The sequence below is a fragment of the Alligator sinensis genome, unplaced genomic scaffold (genome assembly GCF_000455745.1).
Source record: "Alligator sinensis unplaced genomic scaffold, ASM45574v1 scaffold69_1, whole genome shotgun sequence".
NCBI classification, from domain to species: domain Eukaryota; kingdom Metazoa; phylum Chordata; order Crocodylia; family Alligatoridae; genus Alligator; species Alligator sinensis.
In genome coordinates, this window is record NW_005842443.1 from 786198 (window position 1) to 811657 (window position 25460).

At 41.1% G+C, this 25460-nt stretch overlaps 1 protein-coding gene across 5 annotated transcripts in view; it reads left to right on the forward strand.

Moving 5' to 3' along the window:
- The window catches only part of DYRK1A (dual specificity tyrosine phosphorylation regulated kinase 1A), a 127706-nt gene that overhangs the window by 55962 nt on the left and 46284 nt on the right, over window positions 1-25460 (forward strand). The window contains exon 5 of one of the 5 annotated variants that reach the window (XM_025212067.1): window positions 25021-25161. The exons of the other annotated variants lie outside the window; for them this stretch is intronic. The gene's annotated coding sequence lies outside the window, so the exon portion shown is untranslated. The remainder of the gene's footprint in view (window positions 1-25020; window positions 25162-25460) is intronic. 5 annotated transcript variants of the gene reach the window in all.

Below are 25460 nucleotides of genomic sequence, written 5' to 3' on the forward strand. Positions count from 1 at the left end.
CTCACCCGAGCCCACAGCAGGCAGGTAATGGGGGTGGGAGGTGGACTCTGCTTTGCTACAGCAGCTTCTGCTTCCTGCTGTGGGCAGAGGGCTGTGGACCTGGGTCCCCGGCCCCAAAGCCCCTAGCAGTTAGTGGTTCCCTCTGGCAGGGCTGGGTGAGGGTAGGGGCTGTGAAGTTGGGCTTTTATCAGAGAATTTGTGACTTTTTTATCAGACAATTTGCAATATTTTTTATCAGGGAAAACCAGGATCCTTGCTAATCAGCAAGGCTGTCTTGGAGACTCATGATAAAGGGTGAATTAATCTCCCTTTTTAAGATTAACTTCATATAGTTATCTAATGAAACAGTTATGTACAGTCATGAAATAAAGTGCAGGTTTCCCTCGCTTTATGCTGTACATGTGTTCCTGGAAGATGGCGCATAACTGAAATTTGCATAAACGGAACCTGCTTTATAATGTAACAAATTGGGATAGGTTCAAAGACCTCAGCTGTAATGACGCCCAGACCCATTTCTACCACTTTTACAAGACAATTTTCATACTCACCAACAGCAGACAGTATACACAAGCACAGGGTGGAGGTGAATGTTTAGTTGGTGTGAAGAGAGGTTGGTGAAGGGTCTTCAGTGTCGCATCACTGGTAGGAGGTACAGGCAAGGTAACATCCATAGGAGAATCAACAGGCACAGGGTTCTCATCACCCTCTAATACCAGTGGAGTGGGGCTGGGAGTAGCTGAGTAAGGCTTCAAGTGAACAGACATTTGTTTTCCCAGGGGAAACTCTCATTCATGGGAGCAATTTCTACCAGGTAGGAGATTGGTTACTTTTCTTTTGAAGCAGCCAGTATTGTTCTGGGAGAAACAGTGTTAAAACCTGTACATTCCTGGTTTTTTGTCTGCAGAGCTGTTATTCTCTTGGTAGTAAGGCCTGTATGTGGCCATGTACTGTCACTTCTGGATGTAATGGACATTAGTCTGAAGAGTCACTTTTCCTTTACCAGAAGTATTGAGTCTTTGGGGAAGTCCATGTTTATATCCGCCTCCTTAAAAAATGAATCTTTGTTCTTGGGACACTACAGGCCCTCATGAATTGGATCCTCAACTGTCTCCTTGCTACCTTAGTAGGCAGCAAGGATGTAGTAGCTATGATCTCACTGATTGCTATTTTTTTTCACTTCTACCTCTTTTCAAGACTTGCTTCCTTGGTTTCCACTTTAGCCTCATGATCCTGTTGCCATTTCTACAGAATGCAGGTATAGATTTAATTGAATTGAGTGAACTGATTTTTTTTTCCAGACAGTACAAATTTGTCCTTCATCTGGTGGACAGAAAGATGAACTTTGATTGTTAGTCCTGAAGTAGATTTGTTGACAAAGAATACCTATCTTTTTAGCTGCTGTGCTTTTGAGTTAAAGCATAACACAGTCTTCTACAGTTCGTCAGAGAATTCCATAGTGTTGTGCTTGAATGAAAGGCACTATCAATTAATATGACCCTGAAATACAGGTGTTTGTTTATCATGACTAAAATGATAGCAGCTGAACAAATCTTTAGTCAAAGAATCTCATTCTTCAAGAAATTTTTCTTTGGTTTTGTTGGGGAAGAAAACATTCCTGTAAGCTTCTCTCTATTTTAATATTTTGGTCTTGAGGCAGGCAAGCATGAATTTACAGTTATAAAAGTACCTGATCCTTTTGAGTAGTGGCATTAGACCAGGATACTGCAGCATTTCCAGTTACACTGAAATGGATTTGGGACACCACATTTAATTTTATTCTTGGTTGTTATTTTGAAAAGCTCTATTTATTTAACTCTGTATCTCTCGAATTAAATCATAAAATTCAATATTGACTCCAGTGGGAGCAAAGTTAAACCAATGTTGACTGCTTTTGAAAATCCTGCTTCATTTATGTTGCATCATGTTTGGTTTCTTTTGTGTTTAAAAAAAATCAATAGTTATGTCTTCCCGTACAAGAGGAAACGGAGGTATGAAGCTCGCAGAACAGAATGAGTCTGAAAATAAAAATGCCAAGTCATTGATGTGTTGTGAAAAAAGAAATAGGAGTAGAACCTTTTCCTTTTATTTGGGCATGGTAGTTAATGTAGACTTGTTTATTGCTACTTTTAGTGATGAACATAGTGCAAATAAGATTTTAATTACCATATATACTTGATTCTAAGATGAGGTCCCTTCCCCTGCATTTAACATGCTGGGGGGGAAGACCCTTACCTTGTAATTGAGTAGGGTGGTGTAGGGGAACAGTCAGCTGCTATGGCTCCAGTTCCATCCCCAGGTTGGGGCTGGAGCTGCAACTGTTGCCTGCCTCTCTGCAGGTCTCTGTTCCCCTCTCCTCCCCTCCCCCGACACCTGTCCCTCTCTCCCTGCACTTACTCTTGCTGTGGCATGGGCATGCCCAGTCCTGATTCTGCCTGTGTGGGACTGGGGCCAGTGCCAGGGTAAAGGTCAGGGGCAGGTAGGGGACCTGAGGCTGCAGGGAGGGCCAGGCAGTTGAGGGGCGGGGAGTGAGGCTGCAGGGAGGGAAAGGGGTGCAGGGGGGTGTGAAGTGGCAGGGGATAGAGGTAGCAAAGGGCAGAAACAAGGAGAAGTGCAGACAGCAGAGGTGGGGCAAGTGGTGGTGGTGGGGAAAAGGTCATGGGGCAGGCTTCTTGCCCCCCCCCCCCCCCGTCTGCCCTAGTGCAGCAGTAGGGGGATCAGATTTAGGATGATAATAATTAGATTCTGTATATGGAAAATTATAACTAATTTACAAATTTTCCATGTATGTAATGTAGTTACTGGGGGGAGTTGTCTTGGATTCAGGTAAACATGTGATCTTATTTGACACCCACTGGCCAGGACGTGTGTGTACATTTTTTTTGTGGGGGGGGGGTTGTTTTTTTTTTGTTTCTCCCCTTTCTTCCCCTTCCCTATTCCCTTTTATCTACTATGCCAGATTAAATACTTGGGTATAGTTTCTCTATGTCATCAAATGTAAGTATTGGTTGACTTTTTGATTGTCATCTCTTTGTGTAAGGGTTTGTCATTTTCCAGAGCTCAGCAGTTTTTCTTTGAGCATTTGAGGAGCTACCCTTGATTAAAGGATACACGGGTTGGCTGTAGAAGCGTAAAAAGACTTTTAAGTCACACAGTTATGTTTGGCATATATGGCTGACTTGTACAGGAGAAGCTCCAGAGCTAGGAAACATTTGTTCTCATAGGCGTTTATAATTAGAGCAAACTGCCTGTAAATTCCTCCCCTCCTTGATACACGGTAAAGCTTAGAACCTCAAATTAAGAGAGATTTAGATCTAGCTAGAACAAACAGATTCTTTTCTCTTTGTCTTTTTACTAGGGAGGGCTAAAGCATCTTCCTCTTATTTAGACATCCATGCATATCCTTGAGGAGTCAGCTGTTTCAGGGCTACCATTTTGATCTCTCAAATATGCTGCTTTTTAAACTGACTCTCTCTTCTGCAGTCTTGGCCCTTTTCATAGTAACAGTTTTTCTATCCAAGAGGTCAGAGTAGGCTGTTGCTGCCTCCATTTATCCATTATTTTGATTTTTGCTTAAGCAAAAGAAAAATGAAAGATTGGAAATTCAGTTTCTGCTTCAACACTCAGTGAGTTGTTCTGTGCCAGCCTAAAAGCAAATCAGGAGACTATAATTGTTGGTTGTGCTTTGCATGCTAGGATAGGACTAACAACTTAAAGATGCAACACATAAGATAAAGGCAATCAAGAAGCCTCCCTAGTTCTCCATCTTCGGAAGCAGCCAAGGCCTTATGGCATAATGATATCCTAGAGGGATTTCAGTCCAGAGACTGCCAGAGTTTATGGATTTATAAAAATGGCTTTTAGAGCATTCGAAGAAGAGCGCTCTTTTAAGAGATCATGCCTGCATTCTCACTGTCTTCAGATAAGGACAAGTCCTTTTCTAAGACCTGTTTCCAAGGATCTTTGGTGTATTGATTTTACAATGAGGAACCCCAAGGGAACAACTTTTCAGTTTGAATAATGCAGGTATGGGCTATATATGTAGTAAAGACATCCCAGTGGATGATTAGGAAATGCCTGATTTCAGTAATCTAGAGAGAGGTGAATTTAGGTTCTTCAAGAAAGGTTAGCCTTATTTTAAAATCTTGGAGAAACTAGTGAGCACAGTACCAGAGATTTTTTCTCTTGAGTTTTGTGACAAGCATCCAAAGCCTTAATAGTACAACCTTGAATATGTGTCCTGAGTGGTCAAACCGTAGTTTCCACAAGGAAGTCCAAGGCATCTTCCTAAAGGTCTTTTGCACAGGACAGTAGAACTGATCTGGATCCATCCTTTAGGCCTCTATAGACTAAATCCAAGGTTATTTCAAATTTAAGAGCCCCCCTCCCATTAGATTCTGTACATGGAAACAAGGTGTTGAGCCAGAGCTGGAACCACAGCAGCTGCCTGAACTGGGCCAGTACTTAAATCCAAGACAAGGGTGCTTCCCCCTCCATCATACTGAATGGGTAAAAACCTCTTCTTGGATTTGAGTAATATGGTACAATAGCGAATTGCCTGTCAAGAATGACTGGGAGGAGGGCAGGGGAAGTTTGCTAACCCTAACACCCCCCACCCCTGCGCTGCTACTGCCTCCCAGGATATTTATAAGCCTCTAGCCACAGTTGTCAAATGACTTCCTAAGCTTGCCAGATGTTCAGGAGCTAAAGAGGGGCAGTTGAGTTTTGTCTAGATTTAACACTTCAGTTTGTGAAAACTACATGTGACATAGTTAGATCCTTTACAAAAGCTGTGAGGGCTTCTGTAGCAATCTGTGTTACTGTAGCACAAGCAGTGGTCAGCTAACCAGACACTGAAAGAAAAAGATGAGATATAATTAAAGAGATATTTTTCTTGGGAGTGGAGGAGCTCCACAGGATCTCAGTAGGTTTTTACAGGTGGCAAAAACCTCGGCCTTCTGTATAAGACTACCTAGGTGGCAATTTGCATCTCAGTTTAACAGAAACAGATTTAAAAAATGTAAGAGACTGCCTGGGAAAAGACCTACTGATTATCTGGAAAGGATATTTCGTGAGTAGCTCTGTCTTCACCTAAAGAACACTGGAAGCAATGCATATCTGTACAGTCTCTTGATCAGTCATAGACAATTAGGGTTGGAAGGGACCTCATGAGTCGAACCACCTGCTCAGAGCAGACCATGAAACTATTCTGGTCATGCAAACCCAGGCTTAGTGAGAAGATGGGTTGTTTGGTTTTTTTTTGGGGGGGGGGGGTAATAATCATGGTCTTTGTTTCCCGCTCACCCCTATATGTAGGCTGATAAACTAACAGCTATTAGGTGCCATAACTCACTTTTACACAGTAGAATTGCATTTCTACCTTGTACTGTTCAGAAAAGTCTTGAGTGTTTGTACTGACACAGAAAAGGGGAAAAAAACGCTTCCTCTTTCATTGTCTCCCTCTTCTTTTTTAAATTAAAATCTCTCATGCTGATCCAAATTCCTCTCTATATTGTCTTCCCATGTAGTCCTTATTATGAAATAAATTTTGTTTCAGGGCAGTTTTGGATGTTTTTAGCCAGAAAATTTCATACCTCTTTCAAGATGTCTGATTTGAAGATATACATTAAGTAGGTAATTGCCCATCAAGGATGGTGGTGGGCGGGGGTGAGGACAGAGCACTGCCACCCAATGTCCTGTGCTGCCGCCGCTCTGCTTCTGGCCTTGTGCGAGGCAGCTCCGTTGCTGCCACCTGCAGGGAGCAGGCCTCTGCTCCGTCCTCGCCATCATGGTGGCTGCCTCCTGTCTGGAACGCTGTTGGAGCACCCTGGTTGTTTCAGACAACCAATTAGAGTGCGAATAAAGCGCTATGGACAGACAGGCAGACAAAAGCTTTTATAATATTAGAATTCATAAATCATCTTTTAGAAAATTTAGTTGAGCTCTAGGAATTGTCAAATGCCTTTATATGTAGGGCATTGCCTAATTAATAAAAACCCAAATATATGGCATCACCATCTCTCAGGGAGATAATATACCGTATTAGATATAATTTAGAATCAGGTATGCATTTGTGTTAGTTGTCTGTCTTGTATCTAACATTTCAGGTGGAGTCTGAAAGTGTTTCTTAATTTCCTTAAATTTTCTATACAAGGAACTTGTTGCTGGCTTGGGCCACAAAGTTTTAAATGTCATTTAGCTTCTTTCAAAGGAGATTTCTTTGCTTTTCACGATTCTAATTAAGCTTCATCTTCTGTATGAATATAAACTTATTTTTTTTAAATCTTCATTTAAAAGAGAAGGCCAGAATTAACTTGGAATTTTTTTCCTGAACCAGCAGAAAGTAGACAAATTACTTTTGAATCTCTTGGTTTGGTAAGAACATGGTTTCAAAGCCTGGCATAATTTTGTAGCCTCCAGGGTGCATCATCACTTGACATTTTGAGTAATGAAAATCATTGTTGTGTTAACTAGTCTTCTTTACACTGTGATATTTAGACTATAAATAAAATTAGTTGATTGGGACTGACTTCTTTACACTACAGATGAAACCATGGCAGATCTTTTTGCAGTGTGGTTAATGTTTTCTGTGTACCACAAAATGGAAGTAGATTGTAACCAGGGCCCTGACAGTTGTGTTCTTATATTTTTTAGAGCAGTACTAAATCCTGCAGTCTTTAATTCATGTGAGTTTTCATACTAAATTTTGTGTGGTTCATTTCACAGCAGTTAGTAGTTAGTTTAATTTTGCAAAGTTAGTCTGTTGTTTAATATTTGAACCCCATAGATAATGATGGATAATTCCCTCTCCTCAAGCAAATTTTGGGGTTTTCTTTCTTGGATTGAATGCCTTTGGGGGTGACATGCTTAAGCACTAAGCCTAGATTGGCCCTCTGCATTTTCTCCTCCAATAGGACAGGGAGTTGGCTGTTTTACATCCAGGCATCCATCCTCCAAAGTAGGCTGACCTTGAAGACCTCTGTTTCTTATGTCTAAGCCTGTCTTTTTTATGGGCAGAACATACCCATTTCTCTTATTTCTCTACCCCACAGAGAATAGCAGGAGCTGGCAGATAAATTACTTTGAGTGGTTTGCTTGGGAGTGAGGGAAGTGGGCATTAATGTACCTTAAAACAGTGTTGTCAGACATGTGGCCGTCAGGCCTGCTCCAGCCCTTGGGGTCAGATGCTCTGTGGTAGGGCAAGCAATGGTAGCATTACCTCTACAGTTGCCAGAGCCACTGTTTGGGGGTGGGGGAGGTATGCTGCCTCTGCTTTTCCTGCTGCCATAGAATTGTCCCCAACAGGGATCTTAAACCAGAAATTCAGCAGGGGTGAAAGGCGTCCCTCTGCTTTCTACACCATGGTGGTCCCTAGATGAAAGAATGAATGGACATTGATTTAACATCAATTCCAGAAATATACATAAGCCTGTGACAAAAGACTTTACCATCACTGACCTCAGAGTAGCTGTCCTTTAAACAGAAAGAAAACTTTAAAAACCAGCTTGAATTCAAAATTGCAGAACAACAAATCAGCCACAGACTGGATTGTTTTGAAGTGTGGCTTGAGCAAAGACTCTTGATGCTTATCTTGTGACCTGGACTAGCTCTTATAACCTTTATGTTTTGTTTCTAACCTTACACTTTGTTTATCCATTTTGACCTTTTCAGCTCACCTTTACCTCTCAGCAGTGCCATCTTCCCTTCCTCTTATCATATCCTTTATACGTAAAGAGAGGTAGTTAACTGCTAATTTGAGGTTTAGGCAGGAGGCAGGGCAAGGTGGTACTTTTACACCTCTGAATGAATTAGTCCATAAGCTGCCACCCTATCCTGCCTTTTCAAATTCAGATTATTGTATTCATTTCTGTTTAGTCCCCTTGCTTGTCTATAAGTTCTTTCATAGCTTATGAAGAAGTAGACCGGTACCCCTGAAAGCTTATGCCCCTGTGAATGACTTAGTCTCTTAAGGTGTTACCTTGTCTGACTTCAGACTAACATGGCTAACTACTCTGTACTCAGGGAAGATAAATCCAGAGATATCAAACAGGAATCTTTAGTATCAAAATCATTTCTGACCTATTGTGGTCTTTCTGAGTTTTTGTTCTGTTTTTTTTTTTCCCTGCAGTCAAACAAACGATTGAAAACTCAGAGCTTTCATTTTCCAAGGGGTGCCTTAGGTCTAAGAAGGTTGAGAACTACTGCTGTTTCCGGGGGGGGGGAGAAGATGGAAGAGGTTTTTTGTTTGTTTAAATGGTAGGGGCAGATTGGCATTAGGACAAATTAGAGGGAGCCATGTAGTACATGAATCACAGTCTTTTTATGGAACTCATGTGACTATCAGCTGAAGTTTACAGAAACAGTGGATCTTAAATCTATGATGACAAAGTTTGTTGTGAACAATTTGTACAAACTCTAATACTTGTGTATACTATTATTCACAAATGTGGGGATAGGAATTTTAACAATTCTGGGATATTTTTACCATATATTGCTTACTCGGTATGCCAGAATTATGGAAGCAGACTCTGGGAATGGATATGCACGTCTAAAATAATAAAGCATATAATTTGTCTTGGGTCATAAGTGAACAGTAGAAGTTAAATAATACCCTTTTTACTTTGCATTGGTTTAAGATGATCATAGTGCTGTTTCAGGCAAATAACATAATTGTATAAAAAGTTTCTTCTGATATTGGTTAAATATTTTTATAATCGGTAAACTAGTAGATAGGTGATGATATAAGTTATTGGTAGGGAGTGAGATGATACCATCTAAGACTTATTTAGATCAAAAGTATAGAGTAGCAGCAATTAAAAGCTGGACTGAGACATCTGGTTTAAATACTGTTACCATGGTGTATTGATTTGCTAGTGAAAGACCACTAAAAAAATTAAAATGACAACCCTTGAATGAGAGAGAAAATAGTTCTTATAACCTCAGACTACTTTAAAAAAACTTTGTTTTTCAAATGGAATACATTTATTAAGTATGGGGTATGTTTAGATACACAGGATAGATATGCATAACAAGTGTCTATATAAAATGTATGTGATAAAGCACAAATACTTCCCAAAGTGAAATAAATTGCCCTGTTTTTTATCTAGTCTGAGTATATAATAAAACTTCAGTTCAGTTGAAATCAGTCAGACTAAGAACTTGTATGAAATTGAATACCTAAGGACACTAAAACAGGGGTGGGCAAAATACAGCCCATGGGGTGGATCCAGCCCACCAACTGATTGGATCTGGCCTGTAGGTGGGTGCCCGCCAAGTGAATGGATCTGGCCCATGGGCGGGTGGTGGCTCTAGCAGCCATGTGGTGTTGAGTGTCCAGGGCTAAAACTTGCACGGAAGTGGAAGCATGAATACCATGCAGCTGTAGCATGCCCCAGCTCCCTGAGTCTGTACCTGGCATCCGCCAGCTGTATCCATAGCTGCCCAAATGCAGCTGACAGCTTTTGTGTTGAGGCGCTGGATGCTGGAGGTTGGGCCGCGCTAAAGCTGTGGGCGCATTCAGGCATCCGCACTGGTCAGAGGGAAGGGGTGGGTCTCAACAGGTCAGCAAAACTCATTAAGTGGCCCACCAACCCAAACAATTGCCCACCCCTGCACTAACTGCATTAGCAAGCCTTCCTATTTGCAGTTTATGCTGGCAAAAGCATTCTTTTGATGGTATGGAGCATAAAAATTCAGAGGCCTTTTCTGCTGGTAGAACTATGTCTAAATCTGTGGTTTTGCTAGTAGAAATGTCTGGGGTGTTTTGTTTTACTTTTCTAACACACGTGGCTGTGCCAGCAAAGGGTATGTGTTGGCCAGGTTAAAGAGAGTATGGTAAGATTGCTTATAATATCAGTGGGATTAGGTATTATCCAAATCTTATTGGTAGAGGAAATAAACTAAAAAATATTACTTTGTTTGAAATGTTTTATACAGTAGAATTTTGTTTTCAGTTGTTTCTGGTATTGGATGAAACTAAGCCTTCATTTACTGTAAATGCCTTGAATACAGGCTTAACTTTTCTAATGAAAGTAGCTTTAAAATGATTGTAATAATTAACTGTTTGCAAAGTTTAAATCATTTTACAACTGAATCCTAAAAGTGTATCTTTAATCCATTTCATGTTTACCATACTTATTTAAACTATAAAACTACTTTCAGATGTCCTCTGCATTCCTCAAAGCTATGTTTTCGTTGGTCAGGTATTAAATAATTCATATCATGTGAGACGATGACACATGATGTATTCATACCTTGTTTAGCTCTTACATTAACGGTTTGGCATGCTGGCTGTACATTGATATGGTAGATGCTTCCCATTTCTCCTCTACCAACTGTTTAAATATATCTTGTGCCTCAATACCTACAAACGAGAAATGACTTGAATTATTCCAGTTCTTTTGTTGACTCCTGGATGTATGGAAAAACAAGAGTCTAATTTTTTGTTATGGACTATAGACCTAAGGAAAAGATCATGAAAGGTTCAGGAGGCTTGTAATAAACAGTTACACACAATATAAATTTCATTCTGTGTATGGCAAACGAAGGTTATCTTTTTATGTGAAGTACAGATTAAGGAAAATTCTATTCAAATGGTCAGAATATTTGTAATGAAATAATATGCGTAACTGAAAACTCCAGAGATTTTTTTTAGCAATAACCAGTTTAGTGTTTGTGTTTGTATTAAAGTTTAGACTGTTTAGACAACAGTAAATGTAATGTTATGTGAATCTTATGCAGGGGAAGTTCATTCAGATTCTTTTAGTTTTATACTGGCTGTGGAACACTGGTTACCTACAGACTTAATGGGCTAAGAGTCACGTGGTGTAAGAATCACATGACTTTTATACACGGCACAAAATGACTTGTGGTCTGTCTTTGTATAGTCCTGCACTGTAGAACAGGGGTGGCCAACCTGCAATACATGTCACAAATGTCACAGGCAGTCTTTGTGTGTGGCATGCAGCAGATAAGGGAGGGGACAGACAGCACAGCAGCAGATAGAGGAGAAAGCAGAGCATCAGATCAGGCAAAGAATACAGGACAGGAAGCAGAGAGCAGATTGGGTAAGGAGCACAAGGCAGGAAGCAGAAAGCAGAGCAGCAGATCAGTCAGTGGAAGAGAATTGGAGTGACATTCAGGAGGTGCAAGACTAATATGTGGCACACCTGCCAAAAAAGTTGGCATCCACTACCTTAGATTATTAAGAACTGTATATATTGGAAATGAATGTAGTTGTCTTTTGTAGTTGAGGAATAGATGATGCAGAGTGAGGCTTCCTGTCCTATATTGATTTTAAAGGGGGAAGGAGGAGGAGCCAATGCATGTCAGCTATTTTCAAGTAACCGTTTCATGTATTTGCTTCTATCATGAGGTAAACTTGAAGTTAAACTGTTGTAATTTAACCTCTTATCTTTTGGGGTAACCTGTACCAGATTTAATTTTACTGCCATGGGATACAGTGGTCACATGGAACAGTTACTGCAGAGAAGCTGACATGCAGTAAGCTTTCTTTCCCCCTTTAACTCTGGTATAATTCATTAGTCTGTCCATACTAGTTAGTTAACCAGTGATAAATGCATTAGTCTAAGGAGATAGTGGCACAGACTAGTAGAAGGATTAGGACTGTAAAGTACTGGCCCAAGATGGATTGCTGAAAATCTTGTAAGCTTATGGTCAGATAATGCCCTCCTTCTCCCATTGCTATTGCAGCTGTACAACTATCAGTGTAATAGATAGAGAAGATGAGTATAAATTGTAAGGCTATATATTATAGTCTGAACTGCTGAAATGAGATGAATACATTGAAATGATTATCTAACAAAGAATGTGGTGCTCATGTCATGGAAGTTGTATACAGTGTTATAAAGATTATTTTTTAAAAGATTTACTGTTGATAACATTTTCAAAGTGAAGTTATTACATCTTTCAAATGAAGCATCCAACTAAAACTTTAATTTCTTTTTAAAAATTGTGATTTAAACGTTGATAAACTTTCCCCTAAATTCTGTGGTCAGGGTTTGGAAAATTCTGGGTGGCATGTTGGGGTTGGTAATGAAATATAGAACCTATCCCTTCTTCAGCTATGACCCCTGGTCACTATTGATTGAAAGTCGTTGCCCTCTGACAGCTCAGTTGATGGACAAAAGAAAATTTCAATCTGTTGACAGGATTGGGAAGCATATGTTGCTCCTGCTTGTACTGTACCTGGTCTATGGACAGATAGATGTCAGTTTGTAGGACTGAGAGACACCTTTCATAAACACTTGAAAACACACACCACTGTGGTGAGTGAATCTCAGTAACACTTTCACTTTTCTGCCAATCTGTAGAAAATGAGGTAAATTATCTTACAAACCCCTTTTATTTGCCATACTGTAGTTTGGAGGCGTGCAGCTGCATTCTGGTTGAAAGGAGACAGAATTGTTTAGACTAGAAAAGAAGTCTGAGTTAGTCTTCTTTGTCCTATAATAGACATTTAATATTAAGTAGACTGAATTGCACTAAATTTTGAAGGCATTTGTATGGGATGTGAAAAATGCTTAGGACTCCTGAAAGTCCTAAAGGTTACTATCCTTTGTATGTTTAACATTATATTTTACTGAAATATTTGTTATATTTTACTTGTCCCCAATTTTTGTAAATGACCAGTTTTCTCAAATCATTGTCTTACATATTAGTGCTTAAATCTGACGTTGTTATCACTTTGTTGAATTTGATGGAACCACTTGGACCAGTGGTAACCAATTTCTCTGAGTTCAGTCTATGAAATAAATGTAGTATTAAAGTAGCTTTCTATTTTATACTTGTTCTCCAGATGTATTTTGCAACTGGATCTCCGTATGTGCAGTGAAGGGTATCTTTTATAAAAATTGCATATTTTATCTGATACAGTACCAGCTGTATATATAGTTTTTAGGGGTGTTTTTTTTTAAAATACATAATCTGTTTGAGCTTCTTCCAAACAAATCCAGAAAAGCAAACTTTTCACTTTCTTAGCTGTAATAAGCAATCTTCAGGATTTTAAACAGTTAAGTTTTTTATTAAATGTTTGGACACCTTTGACCATTGATAAATCATGAAACTTCTCAGATTTCTAAAATATTCAAGCCTGCAGGTAGTGCAGCTATTTTGTGAAAGGAGAAGTTTAAATCCTAATGCAGTACTTAGCTATAATCTGTATGTATCATCACTGCATTGCCTTGCCCTTCTTTGGGGGTGAAATGCAGAACATGATTCTAATCCTTTATAGTTGTAGCTAATTTTGCTTTAAACTTGAAAGTGTTAACAGCAACTTGAAAATGTGACAAAGCTCAATTTCATTTCTTGTTTATTGCTTGTTTTCCTATTGGACAATAGGAAGCAGCTCTACCCTGGCAACTACAGAATGCTATTTGCATAACCCAGTTTGATTGGCCAGCATGCTGACTAACTCTTCCAATCATATGGTGTCATTTTAGTGGTAGGCTATATGCTAATTAGCTGCTGTTGCTGGGGTTCAGGGTGGTTTCTGTGTGCTGTTCTGCTGCATTGTGTTGCCTGGTGAGAGACATTGATAAATGAGTATTTAATGATCTGCAGCAGTTCCCACTCACTGCAGGCAGACACAGATTTTAGAACAGAAGTGGAAATAAGTGTTTAATTGCTGTTAAATGTATATAGTTTTTATATAAGATCAATACGGAACTGTTTGCCTTTAATAAAATATTATAAAAACATAAACAGGAAAATGCTTGTTTTTATTTTAGGAACAGAGTTGTTTGCTTTTTTTTTAAAATCTAGGTGTCTTGTATCAAAGTAACAAGACATATGAAGTAAGCATGACTTTGGGAACATTAAAAATCCAAGCATGATGTCTGTACCGCATAGTTTCCCCTGAAAACAGTGGCTATTATATTTATCAAAAATGGTGTGCATGTATAATGATATCATACAGGACAGACGCACTTCCTTTAAAATCATGAGATCAGATGTCATTCAGTTTTTATCATAAACGTGTTGATTGGTCAGAGCCCATTCCATGCTGCTTATGATCCTGACGAAGAACACTGGGAACATAGGTCTTAAACTATGTACTTTTGACTCCTAACTGAAGTCCACATCTGTTTCCATCATTCCACTTTCCACTGCTTCACTTAGTTGCTCTCTTTTTCAGTCATAGACCAGGTTTCTTCCCTTTACCTGCTGTTTCTGTCTTTCATGCCTGTAACCAAGTCATGCTATGTTCTTCATGCTAGTATTTTTTCTTTCCCTCTAAGTGTAAGCCACACAGTGCAATTGACTACAGGGCCTCAGATTTCTTTTTTAATCAACCAAACTGCTATGTACAGGTTTTTTACCATAATGTTACAAGGTTTGAGGTTACCTTCATGTTCTGATAAGCAGTTATTAGAATATCTTTGGCCAAATTCAGGCCTGTTGTAAGGAGGTGTAAATCCTTTCAAGTGCAGACATAGTCCTGATCAAATTGGATATATTTGATGTATTTTTACTTGTTCCTCAAAAATTTCTGCAAAACTTCTTTGTTGTGTATGTGTGTGTGTATATATATATACATTTTTTTTTAATTAGATGAACCAGTACTTCAAAAATCAAAATAACCCCCAAACAAAACTTCTTATAATTAAGGATGTATTTTTTTGGAAGTAATCCAGGTGTGAGAACATAAGTGTGGCTATAGCAGTATAAATAGTACTTTGCAGTGTTTTGCAGCAGTTTTCAATAAATATTGATGTAGTTTGGCATAGAAGGGGAAACTGAAAGGCAGTGATTCCCAATCAGGTTGGTACAAGATCCTTTCAAGGGTGATGCCCAATATTGGCACCATTAGTGTGCAAACACCTACCTACTCATGAGTTGCAAGGTAAATCCAGAGATTTCAAATAGGTATCCATAGTGCTAGAAAAACCTGCTGGGGTCTTTCTGAGTTCTTTGCAAGAGAAAAATGGCACTGTAATTTTTTTTATAACCAAGAAATGAGAGAATGCTAAGAGTTCCTTATTTCCGGGGGGTGAGGGGTGGGGGGTGTTCCTCGAGTCTAAACAGATTGAAAATTGCAGCTTACCAACACTTACAATTCAAAGGGGTCTGCACTTCCATTCAGCATTTGTTAGGGGTCTGCAAATGAAAAAAGGTTGAAAACCAGTGGTTTAGCAGATTTTATTACCTACTTCTACAAGACTATCATGAATGAAAAAAGCTGTCAATTTTTGTTTCCTTTTCAGTTTACTTCATGTATTTGATAGCATTTCATGTTTCTTCTATTTCTTTGTTATGTCTTTCACACCCAGTTGATGATAGAATTCAGGAACAGGCATACAGTCTTTAAATTTAATTGTTGACTATCTGGTGTTCACTTTAATTTTTTACTGTTGAATTCATTTACATGTCATCTTGGTCTGAATTAATCTTCAGTTTCTGAACCAGCTCTCACAGATGCTTATAGCAGTTTGTTAGGACAGACCAAACTAGATCATTTTTAGGAAGCCTCTTCAATTCAGTTCACTGAGCCATGTCTGCATGAAGGGAATGAGGGGGAAGCCAGTCCTTAATGCATAACACTTCTCTTGTTAGCCATGTTTGTCTGACAGAGTGGTTCCAAAGAAGATGGAGCTAGACTGTTCTCAGTGGTGGCAGATGACAGAACAAGGAGCAATAGTCTCAAGCAGCAAGGGAAGTTTAGGTTAAATATTGGGAAAAACTTTCTTGCTAGGAGGGTAGTAGAACACTGGGACAGGTTACCCAAAGAGTTGGTGGAATCTCCAACTTTGGAGGTTTTTAAGACCCAGGTAGACAAAGCCTTGGTTGGAAAGATCTAGTTGGGGCTGATCCTGCTTTGAGCAGGGGGTTGGACTAGATGTGACCTCCTGAGATCCCTTCCAACCCTAATTGTCTATGAATCTATGGTTTTGTGGTTTCCACAAAATCCATGCAATTGCGATTTAGGTAGGTCCCTACAGATGTGTTGTTAAACACTGCCTCAGTTTTCCTTTTGAGAGTTTTGTAAACCAGTGGTGGTTCACCCTTTTGGCCCTGTGGGCCGGCTGAATGGGGTGGGAACAGTCCATGGGCTGAATGAAGCTGCTGGGGTCCATTACCACCCTCTCCCACTGCAGTGCACTAGGATCAGGCCCTGGAGCCTAGCACCGGCCCCTTCTTTTACTAAGCATTGGGAGCCGGTCTTGGGGGCCTGCTGCTGTCCCCTTTCTGCTCCTACATGTCAGGTTTTGGTCTCAGGCCTGGTGCCACCCTCCTTTTACAAGGATTGGTTTCCAGGGGCCTGAAACTGCCCACAGTCTTTTGGGGCCTGGTGCTGACTCCTCCTACTGTGTTTGGTCTCTGGGGACCTGAGGCACCCTCCTCCCAGGCCCCTGTGTGTCAGGATTGAGCCATGGAACCCATCACTGCCCCTGCCTGGCCCTGTACATTAGGATTGGGTGCCCAATCCAGCATGAAGGCCCCATGAATCTGGAAATTTGGCAGTGGGGGAGCAATGCTACCACTCTCCTGCAGCCAAATTTCCGGACTTGTGGGGAGCCCTGCGGGCCAGATGACACAGGGCTGTGACCCTGCTGGGCCTGGGAAGTCAAAAAACTGTAGACACATTTTACTAGAATTTCTTAACTAGTGTTCATAATTGTCATGATATGGCCTCCCCAGGGATGACTGTGATGTCCCTAGGACGTGCCAGCTCCACCCTATGGGCACCTATTAATTTTTCCTGCTATGTCTTGCTGGTATAAATGATGAATCGGGAGGCTGCCCTTGAGTTACTGTTTGGTCACAGTCCTGACAGACTCCTCTAAACCATGTGGCTTGTTGGACCCCTTATTGGGTACCACACTCAGGAGGTGCCTTATGATACCCCCAAGCCTTATGGGCTAGATGCGTGGCTCCAAAAACCTCCCCTTTACCACACCCCATTCCTCACAGGTGGCAATTAAATGTTGTCCCTTTTTATGACGCCTCCATCTAGCTCAGCCTCTTGTTGCTGCACCCTCTGTGGCACTGGGCTCTCCCCACTGTAGTGTGCTCCAGTGAGGCCTCCTCCTCCTCAGCAGCCTCAGTCTGGTCCACCAGTTTAAATAACAACAGAAGACAAAAGGCCCAGAGCTACAACACAACAACAACACAGGGTCCACACTCTATCCCTTTTAAGAAGGCAAGCTTCTCTCTCAGTTTAATGGGCCTCCTCCCCACCAGCATTTATAAGCTCCCATAGCCCCCTAATCCTACCAGCATCAGAACAAGCAGTCAAGTAGCTTCGTCTATGAGAGCTCCTTCCCCCTTGGCTGCTGCCAGAGAACTAACTCTATAGTCCCATCTCTGAGGTTTGTGTGCCCAGGGCCCTGCCTCCTTCCGGTCAGCTGACCAGGTGCAGGCTAATTCCCTCATTAGCCTGCTGCCATGGCAACCTGCACCTGCGGGGTTTCTGCCTGGATCCTAGGGCCCTCTCTCTAGGCACCTTCTGACTTTAAAGGAGCAGGCACACCTTAGTGTTCTGTGACAATAATCTATAAAATGGAGATGAAAGTTTGCCTTGTGGGGTGATTGTGGAGATAATTTCATGAGTACTTGTGAGGCATTTGGATATTAGTGTTGAGCACCTTTTAGAAAATCCTGAAGAAATTAATAACTGTGTATTCAGAAGGGTGTGCTGTAAGCTACAGCCATTCATTGGACGATGAGAGTAAAAAAAAAATCAAATAGCTACCTGTTCTGTGAATGCACTTCACTGAGTACCTGAATAAAAGTAAGGGTCCGGTGCAGGGGGAAAAATATGTGATCATACAATTAGACTGTTTCAAATTGCATTTGCACAGTGTAGCTGAATTAAGTTGTACAGGCAATTCCTATTCTGGTGTTAATCTTTTGAATTCATAATCTTGCAGTCGTCTAGTTTTTTTAATGTAATGTCTTACAGGAACTTGTAATCCACAGGAAGGCTTGCATATAGCTTATTTATGACTGTTTTGTAGACTTTTCTGCTGTGTGTTTTCCAAGGTCTGATTGTCAATCTGGAAACTTTGAGGTGTTGATTACTCATAACACCTATAGTCAGTTTTAGTATTGAGTTCTTAATGCTTAAGAACTCATTTTTTAGTTAAGTAATTTCCTTTTCACACAATTTTCTCACCTGTTCTAGGTATTTCTAGAGTATCCATGTTAAATGAAAATTTGATTTTAAAAGTGCTGCCAACAGAATAAAATATTGTGCCTCTTTCCCCCACTCCTTTTTCATTGTTTTTTTGGAAGCTTTGCTTGCTTGGCTTCCTGTTGCATATACAGTAGATTTTTTCCTGTCTTTGCTTATAGCTGGAAGCATATACATTGAAAATATATGGATTTTGCAGCACATTCTGAAACTAAAGCTTTTACTCAGTTGAGTCTTCTTCGGTCACATAGTTCATGGCTTATTTCCAGCTCTCTCAGGCTTTGTCCAGGTTCATTAGCTGCACTGTGCCAGGAGAATGCATGCACTTCTACAGAGTTACTGATATTCTAACATTATAAAAGCCTAAGTCCATCTGTCCATCTGCCCATCCGTACCGCTTTATTTGCACTCTGATTGGCTGACAGAAACAGCCAATCAGAGTGCTCCAAGCATCGCCATGATTCTGAAGCCATGCCGAGGACTAGACAGAAGATGGAGGCATTCTTGACGGGCAGTTGGCTTGTGTGTGTGTGTTTATATTTCACCTCTTAAACAACTCCACCCCTTTACACTAGGGCCTGGGGTCTTCCACCCCTTAGGGCTCAGACACTACTCCCTGAATATACCTGGCCCCACAACTCCACCCTGCAACTCTCAGGGCCTGATCAGAGTCCCTTGGGCTCACATGCTGCTCCTTCAGTGTGCCTGGCCCCCCACTCCAAGGTCCAACACCCCATAGGACTCAGGCACTTCTCAATAAGCTTCCCCCCCCCCCGGTAACCCACTTGAAGGTGGGAGCAAGGGTTTAGGTGCTCCAACACACCTTTCACTGGGGAGGTAACTGGCCTGGCATTTCTTGGAGGCTGTCCCGCCAGAAAAAGCCCCACCAGGCCACCCATCCTCGGCAGGGTGCAGTTTTAGGTCATGCCCAGGACCAGTGAGGCCTTCTCCTTCCTCATAGCCTCACCCTTACCTCCCAGTTATTCCTGGAACGGGAGCTCTGCCAGACAATGTTACTCCCAGGCAGCTGATCTCGAAATGCTCTGCTCTTATAACAGAGCTCTCCCAAAATGGCCGCTTTCCAAAATGGCAGCTCTCATTAGCCACCTGGCAGCCACCTGCTCTAGCCCTTAAAGTGACAGACATCCTAAGGCAGGAGTGGGCAAAATGTGGCTTGCGGGCTGGATGAGGCCTGCCAGGCCATTCTATCCGGCCAATGAGGCCTCTAAAAAATTTAGAAAATTAATATTTATCTGCCCCAGATATGATGGCTTGTCAAAACTCAGTAAGTGGTCCCCCACCCAAAATAATTGCCTGTCCCTGCCCTAAGGGTTGTTCTCTCACATAGAGCATTGCTTCCCTCCTGTTCCAAATCTACCATTACTTTCAGTATTTAAAAAGTGGTGGCCATTTATCCAGCATCAACGTTTTAAGTTTAATCTGTTTATCTCTGAACTCTTTTTTTATACCAAATGCAAAAAACCCATGTAGAGATTAAGTACAGTCAAAGTTATAGAAATAAGAATGAATAAGTGTCATTACTGGATAAGTGAATGAGCACCATGGTTATTAAAAACTAGAATAGCAAGAGGAAGCCAGAAATTGTATATAAATCCTATTACAATAGTCTAAGCAGCAAAGAGCATGGTGAGATGTGAAGGGACCTCAAGATTAAAAAAAAAAACCCCAAAAAACAACAATGGTAGAGATGAGTCCATAAAATTGGATGATTGGATTGATACCAGCATAACGACTTCTCGTTGGAGGAAAGGTCAGTTAAGTCCCTTGCTAACAATTTAGGATTGAATAAAGCAAAGTTTGCCTTAGGGAAAAACAGTGACAAGTACTGTACTTCTAAAACTTTTCTGAAAAGAACCTGTTCTGCCTTCAAGATGTTTAAGTGACAACTCTGTGGTTTTTGGGTATTTTAGCTACTAAAAATAATTTTCTTCTACTCTGCAGAGCAGCCAAAAACACAGACATCTGCCTTCCTTGTGTATCTCTCTCTTAGTCTGGAAAAGTCCTTAGATGAGTAAATCTGGGTTACTGTACATGCTCAGAAGTGATCCAGAAAGGTCTAGCCATCCACATCGACTTAAGTTCTATTACATTCTCATTCCATTTGTGAAGTGCATAAACTGTGAATCCCCAATTCTTTTAATAGAGAACCATACGAAGGAACTTTTTGATACTTAGCATATTGGAAAAAAGGGCTACAGAATTGGGTTTCATCTTGCATGTCTCTCACTTTGGCCCAGTGGCTTGTATTTCTTTCTATACAAAGAGCCTACTTCAGCGGAAGGCAGAGGACAACCACTGTCTAACCAAAGGGTGTTTGAACCTGACCCGCTGCCCCAGTCTGAGTCACAGCACTGTCATCTGGCCTGTGGGGCTCCCCTCTCCTGTGGGGGCAGGAGGGAGTGGTGCTGGGCCCTCAGGGCCCAATCCCACCTGGAGGGTGCAGTGCCAGGCCTCCAGGGCCCAATCCCGGTATATGGGGCAGGGAGGGGATGGTGCCAGGCCCCAGGGACTGATCCAGCCTGCAGACTGGTCCCGTGTGACTCATCTGGCCCATGGGCCCCAAAAGATTGAGCACCACTCATCTGACCCATACCGTGGTGGTTAGGACACTTTTCTGGCAAGTGGGAGTTATAGTTTTAAGTCCCATCTGGCTGAGGAAGGCCTAAGATCCACATCTCCCATTTCCTGGGAGCCATGTGGCTATTGGGTACCTGCCCAGGAAATGCCCAGGTGGGTAGGCTGTCATTCTCTTCTGTCACTGCTCCTGTCAGTTAGATGCACCAGTTAAAGTAGCTAAGGTAGATATCCATCCCTTTGAGGTGGATTTCAACAGGACTTCTCCCTTGGGATGTAGCTGGATCTTGACATGACAGAAGCACATAGCGTATTGCCCCACTGAGAGAATGGAAGAGGAGGTAAGTGCCTTTTTGGGCAGAATAAGAATATTTTGTGGAAGTGCATAAGGTTTCCCATTTTCAGAAGGGGAGAATGTAAGATGATTCAGCTTCTTCGGGTTGCACTCGTCAGCCCTTTCCCTTCATGGAATAAGGTTACGTTCCTGAGTAAAGGTGTGTATTTTTGTGGCTAGTGTCAACTAGATGGCTTAGACTTGGCATAGGATCTGTTTCCCTGTTTTTTCCTGGTATCCATCCTACACATCAACTAATCACTAAACATATATGAGAGTAAAGGGTAACTGAAAAACAAGGAAATCAAAAGATAGAACTGACTGAAATACAGGATTGATCATATTTGTGAAATATTGTTAATTCAGAATAACAAAGGACCCAGGATTAAGCTCTGAGAAATAATCATTCTTAAGTACATTATCAATTTTATGATATCTGAAAGGATTGTGACTATATAGGAAATGGATCATTGGAGAATGGAACGCTGCAGTCCAAAGACTGGAAGAATTCATTGAACAAACTGGTGTACAAATCATTGTCACCTTAGTTTCAAAGTTGCAGCATTGCATTCTTAGGATTTTTCCTTATATTTAGAGTTAAGACTTTGGAGGAGGGAGAAACTTTAAAAAAGACATTTTAAAAGAGAGCTCAGTCCCTCTCTAATTGAATGGAACCAAAGAAGGCAGCTAGCTGATTTTGAGTTAAGGATTTAATTTTGCTCTGAGAAGATACACTGTATAGGGCTTATTTTGCAGTAGTTTTTCCAGCCAACTTGTATGTGTAGACAAAGTTAAAAATACTCCCTCTTGTACCTTGTCTGGGTTTGTTGCTGGGCAAAGGTACAAGTGACCAAAGCAAAACCTATTTAGTAGTAAACAAAATTGTACTCTAACCCAGGGGTAGGCAACCCCTGTCACAGCTGCCAGAGTGTGGTACATGAAGGCATTTTGCTTGGCATGTGTGTCTTGGCACGGACGGTGGGGAAGGGGCTGGGGTTGCACTGCCACAACAAGGATCAGACCTCTGGTGGCTCCCCTACCGTCCTCCCCTGACATGCCAACATCTTACAAGTTGATGTTGTGGGTATTTTTGGCACTGGCCAAAAAAGTTGCTGATCCCTGCTCTAACCCTCCTCAGTTTACTGTAGAAAACTATGTAACATATTGCTATACTGCACTAGCAGCTCTGCTGTGAAGTTGAGAATTGGCTAGTGTTTTTAAAAGAAAGTTACTCTGAGTTATCTAAAATCATGTGCTTACTTGAATTGTCTCAACACTTCTGGTACCTGTAATAGGATAGGGCTAGTAGTCCAAATTTGGGTTCATTTGAGCAAGGAATTTCAATTGGAGCAAGGCTTTCCTTCTCCCAACCAAATAATTTGGGGGTTTTTTTTAGTTTTTTTGCAAGCACCTGAGGTTCATTTTCCACAAGTATCTTTATCACTTGAGTTTTCCAGTGCACAGCAACCTTTGATTGACTAAATCAGGGGTGCTAATCATGTTCTTTGGGACTTTTGAAGGGGTCAGGAATTTGAGGGTGGCAGTTGCACTATAGCATACAGTGTTATAGATGCTACCACAAGGATGCTCTAACTCTGGCTTGCGGGTCTGCTCTGGTCCTTGGAACTGTGTCATCCAACCCATCAAGCCCCCAGTGGGTCTGAAAATTGGGTGGCAGGGGAGTAGAGGAAGCAATAACTGACTCTCTGTGCAGTGAAATTTCTGGATCCATAGGGAGCCTGATGGGCCAGATAGCGTTGACCTGCAATGCTAAATTGGGTGCGCAGCGCTGGATCCTGGTGCATGGGGCTGGGTCCAATTGCTTGCAGGGCAGGGCCCAACTCTGTGTACCAAACCCAGTCCACAGACTGGTCCCATGTTGCTCATCTAGTCTATGGGCTCAAAAGTTGAGTACCATTTGTTCTTCAAGTCTTTAGCTATGCTAACAGAGGGCTTCTATGCAGTTGTCACAGAAGCTGGCTGGCCATAAGATGTGCTATGCTCATTTAACTTGACCGTGCCAGGCACAATAACTCACAGCCAGGATAAATGGATTAAATAATTAATTTTAACAATGATTTAAATAATTTGACAGGAAACCTTGATTTGAGGGGGGGACCCCAAAATACTAGTCTTTGTTATTTTAGTACTTTATTTTCCAAAAGAAAAGTTAATGCTAACTAGCAATCATTAACACATGCCTATTTGTAAATAAAAATATCTTTTAAATATAATTTGGTATTTCTGCTGATCAGGAGGGTATGTAATTTACACATTTATTTAAGCAGTTATACGGTTTTATTTTTTTCATTTTTATTGTGTTAGAATATGATGAATGATGCATTTCTTTTTTTATTAAGTGATTAATATTTTACCTGTGATTTATATCAAACTGTAGAGATTGGGATTCAAATAAATATGCTTGAAAACAGCATTTACATTTTCTTAAATAAAGTTATCACAAATGTGCTGAATACACAAGAAAATGTATCAAGAAAGCTAGTATGTAAAACTGACTTACTAATTACAAACAATACTTTTTTTTAAGTTCCACTTGTATCTGGTTAGTATGTCTTTCAAGATTTTAGAACTAGAAGATTTCATCCTCTCGCATGTAGTTTCTTCCTCTGATATATGAGTAAAAGTCCAGGGTTTTTCTGCTTATTCAACCTTCAGTTTCTCTGCTTTGAATGAACTAATTGTTGAACAGAACTAGTCGAATAACCTGGGAAAAAAAAATGTTCTTTTTGCACCTGCTACTGATGTCAAAAAATGTAAACACAGCATGGTGCTCCAGATGCTTAGCCAATTACTTCTATCAGTTCATTAAAACTTCAGCAGCAAATGCTTACTGTTTAATATTTAATTTAAAGGTTTAATAGAGTGTAGTAAGTTTCAGCCTTTGGAGTTTTTTGTAAAATCAGATAGACATTTAAAAAAAATGATATATATACTTATTTAAATACATTCTCTGCTTTATTCATCCTGGTTTAAGCACTACCCTTGGTGTTGGTATTACAGATGTTTCTGCATTCTGCAGGAATTTGTCTTGGAAATATTTCTCAGAGACTAAATTTTCTGACTTGAGTAATTCTTAGAGCACTTAAAAATACTCGGATGCAGTCTCTTTTTAAATTTAAAAAGAAAAGCAGGCATGTTCCTCTTATAGAAAAGAGGGGACATGATATCAGTCTTCAGATATTTGAAAGACAGTCATAAAGAAAAGTACTTTCCCTTGTGCTGCAGAGAGCAGGATATGGACAAATAGCTTGAAGTTGCCGTAAAGTAGGTTTTGGGTGTTAGAATAGTGTGGCAGTGAAACAGACTGCCTAGGTGTATCCATCATTGGTAGGGTCCTACTCAAATTGTGATTTCAGATTTTGCAGAAATCACAAAATTGGGCGATATCCATGAAATCTGTTGGGAGCGGGAACCTTATTAAAAATAAAATACTGGCTCCCCAGTGGGACCCAGGAATCCTGCTGTCCACACAGCTTGGCATGAAGGTGAGCAAGCAAGATGGCTGCAAGATCTCAGCTAATAGGCTGAGAGGGCCCAGTGGCGAGGGTGGGACTGCATGACAGACAGCCCTGTCTACCAATCAGTGGTGTGGGGCAGAGCCACTAGGGCCTCTCGGCCAGTTGGAGGCATGAGGGGCCCAGCACAATTAACCCACAAAAGTGGCAGCTGGCCCTGTGAATTGGCTGACTGTGTCCTTGAGTTGGGTAGATTTTTAATCATTGGAGCTGTTCAGGAAGAAGTTAGACAACTGCTTGTCAGGGAAGATGTAGGTTCAACTGTGCTTATGCTTTATTGTGGGTATTTCCCATGCTTCTAGACTTTTCTTGGTTGCTACATGGGGTTGGAAGTGATTTATTTTCCTTCCTCCTGTTGCTGCAGGCATCAGGGGATCTTTATTTTATTTTTTTATTTGCCACAGAAGCATTGGGTGCTAGCTGCAGCCAGGTTGGAGATTTTGACTGGGGTGCAGCAATGTTCCTGTTGAGATGAAAACCTGGAGGTCCCTGGCTAGAGGGTCGTGCCCTTTCGCTCAGGGTCAGACTGATTGCAATATTTTGAGGTCAGGTAGGAGTTTTACCTCATGGTCAGATTGGTGTATGGACCATGGGGGTTTTTGCCTTCTTCTGTTGGGGGTGGAGGGTGACCCATTTCCTTGGATCTCTCAAATGTATTTTAACAGCTCTTGCAGCAGCCACTGGCCACCACTGTCCCCAGGCTATTGTGTGACAGGGTTGACTGTAGTTTTAGTAACAGATTAGATAAAGTTTTTCTTGGGATGGTTCGTATATGGATGATCCTGCCTCAGGCATGGGGTTGGACTAGACATCTAGAGGTTCCTTCCACCTACTATTCTGTGAT